Source organism: Saccopteryx bilineata, chromosome 2 (assembly GCF_036850765.1).
Source record: "Saccopteryx bilineata isolate mSacBil1 chromosome 2, mSacBil1_pri_phased_curated, whole genome shotgun sequence".
Classification (NCBI taxonomy): domain Eukaryota; kingdom Metazoa; phylum Chordata; class Mammalia; order Chiroptera; family Emballonuridae; genus Saccopteryx; species Saccopteryx bilineata.
In genome coordinates, this window is record NC_089491.1 from 320025182 (window position 1) to 320038780 (window position 13599).

Genomic DNA, 13599 nt, shown 5'->3' on the forward strand with positions numbered 1-13599 from the left:
AACCAACAGGGTTTTTAAAGTTTAGATTTTGGGGGGACAGAGGTGTGGGGAATTGGCTGTAAGTTGACAGTCTGCCCAACACCCACCTCATTTGCCTGGTTAGATTGCAAAAGGCTATTAAGCTGTGGTGCTGGATTGTTTACACTACCTCCCCCCCCCCCCCCCCCCCCCCCCCCGTTTTCCCCAGAAAGAGTGGAGGCGAGTTTCTTCTATCTTTTATTTGGTGTAAAGTTAAGATGATATGTATGGTGGGAGTTTTCTGCACTCAACACAATTAAGAGTAAAAAGAGAGGAATTCTTCAATGTATTAACAAGGAAATGAGAGTTTGCCTTTCAAATATATGCCCAAACATTGAAGAAATCGCTAGGACACATCAGGCTCATGTTTCTCATAAACACAAGAATAAAAAACAACACATTTGCATTGGGACCTGCGAATTTATTAAATCTTACTAAGACTGTATCTATATATTGATATATAAAAAGATAACTTTTTTGTGGTTTTTATTTTTTAACCCCTTTTTTACAAATTCTAAAAAGCATAACAAAAAATGTAACATAAAAATATTTTTAATGTTAGAATAAATTTTATTTTATGTATTTATTTTGTTTAATTACCATAAAAGAACTCTTGGACTTTATATTTTTTTCTTTAATATTTGACTTAATTATTATAACATATTTCTCAGAAATTTGTATATTGTGCGCCTACAATTATTTGTAGGATTTTAAATGCGCCCCGACTTCAAAAAGTGTGTTTTTGATAACTACCATAGTAGCTAGAATACAGGCTCTGCTAATGTCCCTGAGATGCAGAATGGCAGTGTCTGATTACCATATAGAACTTTCTTTTCATAAGAGTCCAGCCAGTGCAGAGGTTTTAGTTATGTGGCCATATAAAAAACTGCCTCAAAACTTTGGGGCTGAAAAGTAAGCTGTTGACTTAAGGTTAGGAATTTGGGCAGGGCTCACTTGAGGAAGCCTCCTGTCTGCTTCAGAGCATGTTGGCTGTGCCAACTCCATTGGGTCTTCAACATCCAAGATGACCTAAGTCATGTGTTAGTGCCTTTATGCTAGCTGTAGCCGCAGCTGCTTGTTTCTCTCACATGTGACCTCTGTCTCTTCCTGTGGTCTCACCTCATTTGGTAGTTTAGCACGAGCATTTTGATGTGGGCATTGGTTACAAGACAATGAAAGCAGGTTGCAAAGCATCTTTAGGTCCAGGTTTGAAAGTTGCAATGTCAACTCTGCTGCATTCTATTGGCCAAAACAAGTCACAAGGTCAGCCCATATTTAAAGGGAGGAGAAATGCCTCTTGATGATAAAGATGGCAAAGTTGCAAATTTCCAGTGCTAAAGGATTTGCAGAATGGGAAGAATTACTGATCTAAAAATGAATCTTCTCCATGGGTTTTCAAGGGCTCACACTACCTTCTCATGTTGCTCTGCCATCTCTAAAATGTTCTTCTCTGTTAGTTCAAGACAACTTATTCCAGCCAAAGGCAAAGGAGAAAAATCAAAGAGGTAGATGCCTTCTCCCTTTCAATGGCACAGCCAGGATTCAGATTCTCATCATAAAGCCTACCTAGTTGGAAGCCGGAAAGAAAATAAGATATTTGTTTTGGATCGCTGGAAAACCATCTGAAAATTGAGGATTCTGTATCCATGAGAGAAAATCGGATAATAGCTATTGAGACAATTTATAATCTCTGTGACAGTTATTTAACGTCTTTGACTCTTTGTTTCTTTATGAGTGCGATGGAAACAATGACTACACTTACTATCAGCATGGATGGTAAACACTTAGTGAGCTCCCAATAAGCATTGACTATTGTTAAATCATTATTATTACTATTATTTTTTGAAGACATGAAATTTGATGTATTTTTAAGATGATTTGGTTAATATTTAAAAGTGTAATCGATGGGCCCTGGCCAGGTAGTTCAGTTGGTTAGAGCATCATCCTGCTATGCCAAGGTTGCAGGTGCCGTCCCCAGTTACAGCATATACAACAATCAACCAACAAATGCATAAGTAAGTGGAACAATAATGTTTCTCTCCACCCACCTTTTTCCTCTCTCTCTAAAATCAATGGGTAAAAGAGTGATAGATGGTGATGTTATTTCTTTGGGATTTCTAGCTATTAATGAGATATGGAATTTAAGGTAGATTAGAAAAACAAATACAGTATTAGAAAAATTGAGTTTGATATACCTCAAAACATCCAGTAAGCAAAAGTATTAAAGATCAGTTGAAAATATTTGTCTTAACTGAAAAGGAAAGGCCACAGTTAGAAAGAAAGAATTGCCAGATATTGGCATCTCCCACTTAGACCCAGAGGAATATGTTCATCTTGGAGAGTAAATAGAAAACAGATCCAAGAGACAGGTGAAAAGGGTGATTGTTCTCTCCTTCAAGAGTTCTTTCTAGCCTTTGTGAATCAGAGGAATGTGGCAATGTTGATATAATGAGATCAACTATTTGGTAGTTGTTCTGTTGGAAATATGGTGGTTAAACTTTTTTCTACCAGATATACTAGGAGTGTATCTCCACAGTACAATTGGTAGGAGGATGTACTCTTGACCTCTCACTAGACAGAGAAGGATGAAAAAGAAGGTCAGGGGTCCGTTGGCTATTCTCATGATCTCCTTGAAGATTTCTTAACATCTAGTCTTGCACTTTTTGAAAAAAAAAATCTTCACTGTAGACTTACTGAACATTTTAAAAAACAAAACATTGATTCCAGCTTAAAATCATTTAAAGGTTCCTCATTTTTCTTGAGATGAAGAAGAAAACCATGCTTAGCTCATGGTCATTTACTTTTTTCACACATCAACCAGGTGGACTTCTCTAATCAATGATTGTGACATGTTCCCTTTACCCAAGTCCTCCCTTTTGCCTGTCATGCTCATTCCTTCCCTCCCTTTACCTGGGTAGCCCCAACAATTTATCTTTTCAAGTTTACCTCAAAACTCCCTTACTCAAGATAGTCTTCCCTACCTTCCCAAACTCAGGCAGATCTTCTTGGTAGATGTTCCCTTCGAATCCTTGTAGCATTAATCAAAATTATGAGCAAAATTTTGCTGTGCAGATAATTGATAACTTTTTTTCTTCATCACAGGCAAGATTTAAGCTTCTCAACAGTAGAAAAAAACAAATCCATCTTATTTGCTAATGGGTTTGAATCAGTTCCACCACTACCTTCAACATAGAACAGAGTAGAAGTAACACAAAGTAGGAGTCACATAGAGAGGCATGCGATAGCTTTGCTAACACTAACTCTTGATTAAAGAATTTAGCCTGTTATGTGGCCCAAGTTAGGTTTTTACTCATTCTCTCAGAATTAAATTCACCCAAAATTAGAAGAAAAAGAGAATGATAACAGACTCTGTTCTATCTCTGTACCTATAAGAGTGCCTCACTTAGAACAGGCACATACACAACACTGCTTGTTGATTTTTATTTCTTTTTAATGTCTTCTTATTTCAGATAAGAGTTTCTAACATCCCTGATCAAGTGTAAAATACATATTACTTAACATTTCTCCTTTAGGCTACTTTCCCTGAACACAGTATAATATACAGTCATTTGGGGGTTCCTAAAAGACTTACTACAAACAGCAAAAGTGAAAATTGCAGCAGTTATAAAAGTACTCTCCTATCCTCCTACTTTCTTACTTTTAAAACTTCTCAAGATTTTTAAAAAATATTTTATATGTAAGAGCAAAAGCACAAAAATATACTGATAGTGGGGTTTTCTGTTTGTTTCCAAAGGAAGAACATTTTAGAATTAAAAAAAAAAGTAGATGCCAACTATCTTAGGTTATACAGGTTCTAAAATCTGCTTTAGAGACAAAGACTTCACCTGGACCACAACAGTGCTGTGAAGAGAGCTGGGGAGCACAGCCATGGAACAGGAGGGGCAGAAGCTACTGCTCATAATTCTCCTTCTTCTCTGTGACTCACTGGTTTCACCTTTTCGGGTGTCGTGATGAACCAGATTCATGCTTAATAACAGTGAAAACAGTGGAGAGAATGCTAATCCTAGACAGTGATCACCTGGCAGAAGCAGGAAGGAAAGAAGAGAAAGATAATTTCTGGAATTTTAGGGGATCAGAAACCTCAGGCTATTTCTGAGAATTTGTATATCAGGGACTTTTCCTATTGTAATTATTCAGTAATATTTAAAGTTCTTTAATTTTGTTCCATACAACAAAAATATGTACTTAGTGTTAAAATATCTGGAAAAAAAAACCCAGAAAAGTACAATAATGAAAATAATAATCACATAATCATGTTCCTCATGTCTTCCAAATATGGTTTTGATTTTACATTTAATATGATTAAAGTAGATTGTGGACCATTTAACCTTATGAGTAAAACTACTCTGAAGAGCAATTTTCCCTGACACGGTAACATATTATAGAAGTATTTATTTTCACAGGTAGTTAATTTCATGCAAATTTAACCCTAAAAGTTCAATGCTATATAAACATAGATAAGAAAACATAAATATATCAAACACTGAGATATCCTTTAATATGAGTTTACTGCTAAGTTCTGTTCATTAGTTAATTTATTTAATCTTTGCTTATTTATCTTACAAAAATATTATTCATATGACTTTGAAACAGCTATATTTTGGGGAATAGAGATATTTCATGCAAAATTATGTTAATCTTTAAACTTTCTGTTACAATGCAGGACATTTGGTTAGAAAGTATTCTTTTCTCTTGAGGAGCTTATACTACATTTCCACTGTGACATACCGCACAGTACAATGCTAATGTAATTTCATTGTAGGCAGGGACGACAGAGTAAGTCAGTTCTAAGTTGTTAAGAATTTCGTTCTTCTTCCAATGGAATACACATAATTGCTATTTGAAAATGGATGGAAATCATATTTAACCTTTGGTTTCATTTTTTAAAATAGGACTGGGGCTCTTTTTCATTAATTAAACGATAAGATTTTGGCTAAGAATATAAGCATGCAGGAAAAGTTAGCAAACTCAATAGACACACAAAATACTTTTACTGGGTGAATGGAAGAAAGTTACAAACTTTGTAGAATTCATGAAATACAGTAAAGCTGTTCTTGCAAACTATTATAAACTCTACTACTCTTAAAAAAATATCCTGGCATGATTTCTTAGGTGACAGACCAGGTAAAATAATTTAAAATGTATTTGTTGGCATGATGCTGTTGAAAATCTAGTTAGACAGACAGACAGATAGACACAGAGACAGAGACACACAGAACAATCAAATTATAGTACTACCAGAACAATAAAAGATTTTGAAATTCAGATAACTGTTATCAATAAATCAACAAGTAAGTATTGCTGAGGGTATGGAGAAATGGGAAACCTCCCACTAATTGGTGGGAACGCAGACTGGTGCAGGCACTATGGAAAACAGTATGGAGGTTCCTCAAAAAATTTTAAATGGTCTGGGAATGCATCTGAAGAAACCTGCAATATTAATTTGAAAGGATATATGTAGCCCTATATTCATGGTATTGTAATTTACAATAGCCAAGGTTTGGAAGGAGCTTAAGTGCCCATGAGTAAAAAAACTATGCTGCATTTACACAATGGAATACTGCATAGCCATAAAAAGAAGGAAATTTTATCTTTTGCAACAGCATAGATGAACCTAGATAGATTATTATGCTGAGTATAATAAGCCAGTCAGAGAAAGAGAAAGACAAATACCGTATGATTTCACTCATATGTGGAATCTAATGAACAAAATAAACTAACAAACATAATAAAAACAGACTCATAGATAGAGAACAGGTTAACAGCTGTCAGGAGGGGTGTTTCAGGTCTGGGTGAAAAGGTGTAGGGGATAAGCAAAAAATACTCATAGACACAACAGTATGGTGATTATCAAGGGAAACAGAGGTGGGGGGAAAGTAGAAGAAGGTAGAGTAGGATAAATGGTGATGAAAGAAGCACTTGACTTGGAGTTGTGAACACAACAATAAAATATACAATAAAAGGTTTGAAGTATTTACAAACTGTATGCCTGACACTTATATAATTTTATTAACCAGTGTTACACCAATAAATTCAATAAAATAGAAAATAAAAAGACCCATCACAATGGGATTGCTTCCACCCAATATTCTATTTCAACTATATTTTAAAAATCCACCTTAAGGTTTCAATCATTAACTTCCTAATATTAAATGTTCATATTTTAACATATAAGTTGATAGGGAAAGGTGCAAGATTAATGTTATTGATACACACAGTCAGATAAAACAAAGCTTGACAAAAGCTTTATGTTTGACCACTTGTTTTTCCAATCTCCCAGGTCAGATTTATTTGACTACCTTGAAGAGCTTTGTTTTAACCGTTACTACAGGTGTCCTTTTCACACTCTCACTGGATCTGGCAGTTGGCCTCCATTACTCAAGGTTGCATTATAAAATGAGCCTCACCATTGTGTAAATTGTGATCACACATTTCAATCCCGTTATATTTCTGTTGAAATGGTTTAAAATGGAAGTTTATGCCATCTGATAATTAATTATTTAAAGTAACAAAGAAGCTATCTCTCTTATTTTTTTACCTCCTTAAGAATTTTGCATTTTACAATCATAGGTCTTCTTAAGAAGTAGAGTTGTTGAAATGTTCTGGGGTTAAGACTGAATGACCTTGTTGCTTTCTTGCCTCTACTTTGGAATTTCCCATCATATCTGTCTTAATGCTGTTGTTGTTCTTTTTTAATGGAATTACTGTTACCATTCGGAGATCTGATAATCACATTTAAAAATTTATAATACATGGACTTCACAAACTTGGTAAAAACATACCTCTAGAGACAAAGGAGATCATTGTGGCATTTCTTGAATTTTATACATAAGCAATAGCTTGTTACGTGTATTTTTCTCCTTTCCAAACTTCTTAGTAAGTTAATATTTAAATTTAGAAATTTTATGGTCTAGAGAAAAAGTAATAAAAAAGCATGTATTGGAAATTTTATAAAGTACTAGATTCATTAAAGAAAAATAGATGAAAATTATCAATGATTATGTTATGTACATTTGCTTATAATCCTTAAGGTCAAATTTTGCCACACAGCTTATAAGAATGCATAGAAGAATAAATGGAAATATAAAATAAGAAGTCAGAACAATGAATCTTACACAACAGAGCAGAAAGTGAAGATCAATACAAAATAAGAATAAAGAGCTACAATAACTATTAAAATTGGGATGCAAATCCATCTTAATCTAAATTTACCATCTTTGTCTATGACCAGCTTTCTCTGAGTGATGTAATAGATATTCTAGTACATCATAGTTTTAGTCAATATGATAGTACTTAACCTAAACCTGTTTATTTTAGTATGTCACGATAGAGTAGAAATATCTTTTCACTATGCAACAGGTAAAACTAACTTTAACAATATTTTTTTCTATTGATTTGAGAGAGAGAAAGAGGAAGGGAGGGGTAAGGGAGAGAGAGAGAGAAGCATCAACTCATTGGTTCGCTTAGTTGGTCCATTCAGTTGTGTGGTAAAACTAATTTTCTAACAGAACCAAGACAACAGGCCTTGTTTATGCAGTTTTCTAAAGACTCCTAAGAAACAACCTTAGAATTTTTGGAGGAATTAAAGGATTGCATTTCTGAACAAGTTTCCAGATGAGACTGTAGCCCCAAACATGTGAAGGTTGCCAGGACCTAAAGAGCAGTTGTGCTGAGTTATCGACTGAATATGGATCCTGTGCCTCAGAGATCAAACAGGCAGGCTTTAAGGTCGACAGCCTCTTGTAAAAATTAAAGTGCTAAGAATCTTTTTTTTTTTCTTCTCCAAAAAAGAGTATGTGTATACAAAGATAGGATTTTTCACAAGAAACTACTTTAATAAGAAAGGGCATGTGAACAAATTACTGATCAATCCCCAATTGCGTTCAAATACCATATGGCAGGACAAAGATGATTTTAGTTTAACGAAAGTTCAAAGCAGACTATAGAATATCAAATGAGGTTTAAACCATGAATAACTTACTCATTTATGGTAAGGACAATGCATAAGAACTTCAAAGAGGAGTTAGTGACAAACTTTTTTTGTGGCAATAATATTGCAAAGCAACATAATTATAAGATGTATATAAACAATTCAAGAATTTAAAAGTAGAAGAAAGCATGTAGTATAGTTAACTTGAACATTGTAATCACAAATGAAAAAGACAGCGAATAATGGACATTATCATATGAAGATGAAACATAACAAAACTTGTGAAGATTAGCACTCCTTGTAATGTCACTATCAAACACCACCTGCTGGGTAGGTTACTCGTTCCACATAGAGGTGGTGCTCAGGAGCAGTGCCTGAATTTGCTTATGAGAAATTACATGAGGTTTGAATTGATGGTATTAAATAGAATCGTCATAAACCTAGGCTTCACCCTTTGTTACATGTTGCAAACTGGTGGCTTGCAGGCTCAATCCTCATACGTTTTTGTTTGGCCCCATAATTTTTAAATTGCTTTTCAACGTTTAAGCATCTGGCTTCTCTAAAAATATGTGAAGCTGTGGCTACACTAAGCCCACATTCCATGTGGCAACATGTCCTTTAGACAGGACATGCATCTGCCACTTTGTTAAATTTTCCACCTTGCTTCTTCATTGGGTTAAACATCTACTTTGCCTGTGTGAGCATCTGGATTAAGAGTTCTGGTTTAGATATTTGTTTTCTCAGTATTTTATTCAAGAGATCATGCCTATACAAATAAAAGGGAAAAATTCAAGTGAAAACTTGAATATTATGATTGCATGTTTTTTGAGTGATATTTTGGTCAATATCTGTCTTTCACAATTTAGATGAGCCAGGTAGCACATCCTATTGTTCACTATGGGGTTTGCAGAGCTGGACACAGTGCCTGATTGATTCCAAGGGATTGATTAATGTTTCTATGGCCAATTATAGTGATGGGACTGGCCACAAATATTTATATATTACTGTTTAAAACTTACTTCATTGTAGCCTGACCAGGCAGTGGCACAGTGGATAGAGCATCAGACTGGGGCACAGAGGACCCAGGTTTGAAACCCCGAGGTCTCCGGCTTGAGCACAGGCTCACCAACTTGAGCATGGGGTTGCTGGCTTGAACATGGGATCATAGACATGACGCATGGTTGCAGGCTTGAGCCCAAAGGTCACTGGCTTGAAGCCCAAGGTCGCTGGCTTGAGTAAGGGGTCATTTGCTCTGCTGTAGCCCTCCGCCCCTATCAAGGCACATATGAGAAAGCAATCAGTGAACAACTAAGGTGCCGCAATGAAGAATTGATGCTTCTTATCTTTTTCCTTTCCTGTCTGTTTGTCCCTATCTGTTCCTCTCTCTGTCTCTGTCATAAATAAATAAATAAAAATAAATAAAATGTGCTTCATTGTAGAAATTAAGACATTACCTATAAAAGGTAAGCCTTTATGTCTGTAACAAGGTGTTTTAAGAATTGCCAGTAGACTTTGTCAAAAGCCAAGAAAATATTTAGTCCTGATAGTTTTGGAATACAGGGGATCAAAATAAAATCATCCTTATTAATTCTAGCTTAGTTCAACTGTATACTCTAAAAAGAACAGTGCATCTTTAGAATAAAAGCATGACAGCAAAGTTCATCTGTGTGCTGATTTTAAAATAAAATATGTATTTTAATTGCATTAACTATAATTATTTCTAATTTATTTCTGTCAAGGGAAATATGTTATCGAGATCTTTAATATAGTACCTGACACAGAGTGAGAACTTCATTTATTCCTTTGCCTGAATCACACAATATTCAAAACGGGGTAAAGGATGCTCAGAATCGGTGATTATGCCAGGTGGAAACTAAAGCAGAAGATTTTTTGGTATAATGGAGAAGAAGATTTGGGCAGCAAAGAAGACTGAAAAATAGTGTTGAGATCACTTAAGAAGCCCAAGTACAGTCAACCAAAATGAGAGCTCAGAGTGGTGGCAGTACATTCCTGAAGTAACAATTAACATGAACTTGGTGGGACCAGAAACCTAGGAATTGGTGTGGTGCAGATACAACCGAGAATAAATGAAGGGTTAAGTATTGTCAAGAACAATCTTTCATTCCCAGATTGCTTTTAAGAAGTGAATAGAGATTATGGTACATGGATAAGGCTACTAGTTATAAATGGCTAGCAGCAGAAAGATCTTTTGGAATGAACAATGAATGACTGTGAAGGAGAAGCTATGAGCACTCGTCAGATCTACTGGGAAGATAAAACAATCTGAACTGCCTCTTGACAGTGAAGATTTTCTGATAGAATGCAACAAAGTACCTTCCTTTGGCTATGATTTATCTGGACTTCATTCAGCCTCTGTCTCCACACAGTGACCCCCAGACTGCTCCAGGCTCTCGTCTTACAGTAGTCTGAAGCCCTGCATCCTCATATTACAACCGAGAAGAGAAGATAGAATTTGTATATTCTAGCATTTCCTAGAAGTCACTCTGGTCCAGCTTCATAAAGAGCCTACCTTTGAACCAGTCACTGTGGCCAGGTGAATGGTATTTGCTGATTGGCTAAGGCTTATGTCCAGGCCCATTTCTGAACTATTACAATAACTTGGAAGTTGAGGTAAGTTGATTGGCTTACAAGGATCAGTGCCTACTTGGGAGCCTGCTGGAAGTTGATCCAATCTAAACCAAGTGACTGGGAAGTTAGGGTTCTCAAAAAGAAAGAAGTATAGAATAGATTCTGGTGAGGAAACCAATAAATGTCCACTATATAAAGAATTTAGCATAGTCATTGTAGTGGTAGTAGTTGGAACATCGCAAAATATAATGTCAAGGTGACATTCAAAAATGGAAGATTTTTTAGCCATGTGTGTTTCAGAAACTTTGTGCTTAACAACTCTCCCTCTTCCCCTACCCCCTTTTATTCTCTTCCTTTGTTTTGTTCCCCTTCCCTCCCCCAATCCAGTATTATTTACTTTTCCTAGAATCTGGATACAATTAAGTACAGCAAGACAGTGCTCAATACTATTTAAGCTTCATTTTAGGTTCTTTAAACTACCTCAGTATTTGTAAATGAGATAATTCACATTCCAGTAAAACTGGAAAACTAAAATTTGACATACCAACAAATTTACTCAATATTGATGTAACTTCACAAAATTTTATATGCAACACATGGACTTTCATGTTATAGAATTTGCCTTTATAAACTAGCTTACACAAAAACAAAGTTCCTCTGCTCATCTGTCCTACCCTATTTAGTATTGCACAGTGGATTCCCCCATAGCTTTTTATTATGTAAGGAGATGATTGCTCCCTTTAAGACTAAGTGAAAAAAGCCTGACCAGATGGTGGTGAAGTGGATAGAGCATTTAACTGGGATGCAGAGGACCCAGGTTCAAAACCCCAAGGTTGACAGCTTGAGCATGGGGTTGCTGGCTTGAGCAGGGGCCACTCATTCTGCTGTAACCCCCCAGTCAAGGCACATATGAGAAAGCAATCAATGAACAACTAAGGTGCCGCAATCAAGAATTGATGCTTCTCATCTCTCTCCCTTCCTGCCTGTCTGTCCCTGTCTCTGTTTCTCTCTGTCTCTGTCTCTCTCTGTCTCTCTTTCTCTCTCTCTCTCTCTCTCTCTCTCTCTCTCACACACACACACACACACACACACACACACACACAAGGTAGATTAAAAAAAAACCAAAGTTCCCACCCAGAAAAATAGTAACCCAGAATTAGCAAATCGTAATGTTTCAGCTGGTGTGATACCAGATGTAAATTATGGGCAACTCTTACCTATGCCTTTCACCTAAGTAGGTAAGTTAACAGTGTTGATCTAAAGAACACACAAGTTTCTCATTAAACTCTGTTTTGATGGGTCTTAAAATTTTGTGACAGATTTAGTCAAGTTGGTTCCATTAAAAAGTACTGATTTGAAAAACTAATAACTTAAAAACTGCCACACCAACCAACCAACAAACAAACAAATAAAAAGTCCACAGAACATTCTCCTTTCTTCTGGAGGTTTTATGATGCACTGTAATCATTAACCAGTCTTTTACTGTTAAATTTAAATGGCCAATGAGACAAACAACTTTGAGACTGTTCTTCCACCAGTGGTTAAAACTGGATGGTAGGTATTGGGGATAATATTTATTTAACCTTCTGAGTTTCCAGGGCAGACTTGGTGACTTAGGCAGTTCCAGCTGCCTTATCGCCCACTACTTCGATTACATCTGCAGTTGACTGTCTGCCTCATGTCTTTAATAATAAAACAGCCCAGAGGGGGATAGTCAGAGAAGTTCTCAACACACACAGGTTTGCCACAAACCATATCAATGATGGCAGCATCACCAGATTTCAGAAACTTTGGGCCTCTTACAGCTTTTTCCTAGAACAACAGTCAATCTTCTCCTTCAGCTCAGCAAATCTACCAACACTGTGAGCTGTGTGACAGTCCAGCACAGGTGCATATCAGCACAGATTTGACCTGGATAGGTCAAGATAATCACCTAAGCTCTGAAGCCAGCTGCTTCCATTGCTGGGTCATTTTTGCTGTCACCAGCGACACTGCCATAGTGAGAGCACCTTTCACAGACACGTTTTTGACATTGAAGCCCACATTTCCCCAGGAAGAGCTTCACTCAAATCTTCATGGTGAACTTCAACAGACTTGACTTCAGTTGTGACAAAGGCTAGAACAAAAGTGACCATGATGCTGCATTTGGGAACACTAGTCTCCACTCTGCCCTTAGGGACAATACCAATACCACCAGATTTGTAGACATCCTGGACAGGCAGACACAGGGACTTGCCAGTTGGATGAGTTGGTGCAGGATGCAACCCAGAGCTTCAAGCAGCATGGTTCAACTGGCATTGCCATCCGTATGAGTGATAGTGATTTTCCGTCCCTTCAACTAAGCCATGTTAGCTTTTGGCTATAGCATGTTGTCATCATTCCAACCAGAAATCAGCGCAAATGCTACTGTGTCAGGGTTGTAGCCAGTTTTCTTAATGTGGATGTTCAACAATTTTCTCATATTTCTTCTGGCTGTAGGGTGGCTCTGTGAAGTCCATTTTTTTTAACACCAACCATTAATTATTGCACACCTTTAGTGTAAGTTAGAAGGGCATGCTCACGGTCTGTCCATTCTTGCAGATACCTGCTTCAGTTTCACCAACACCAACAGCAACACTCAGGCCAGCACAGTTAGCCCAAGATGTGCCCTTAATCATGTTTTTTATAAAGTCTATGTGTCCTGGGGCACCAGTGATGGTCATATAATCCTTTCTGGTGTCAGATTTCCACAGGGAGACTTCAATGGCGATACCACATTCACGTTCAGCTTTCATTTTACCAAAGGCCCAAGGCATACGTGAAGGAGCCCTTTCCTGTCTCAGCATCCTCCTTCTCAAATTGTCTGACAATTCTTTTGTTGATCCTGCCACAGTTGTAGATCAGATGGCCAGTAGTGGCAGACTTATAGGAATCTATGTATCTAATGAAGTGAGCCTTTTCCTTTCCCATTTGGCTGTGATTTAGTGGTGGTCTCCATGACACCTGTATTCTGGCAGCAAACACAATGCAAAAAAAAAAAAAAAGTTTCTTTTCCTTCTTAA

The 13599-nt window shown here is 36.7% G+C and overlaps 1 protein-coding gene and 1 pseudogene across 2 annotated transcripts in view; one reads left to right on the forward strand and one right to left on the reverse strand.

The window, feature by feature from the left end:
- FOXP2 (forkhead box P2) overlaps positions 1 to 13599 on the forward strand; it is a 673365-nt gene that overhangs the window by 344567 nt on the left and 315199 nt on the right. The window lies entirely within an intron of this gene.
- Positions 12137 to 13507, reverse strand: LOC136323404 (elongation factor 1-alpha 1 pseudogene; annotated as a pseudogene).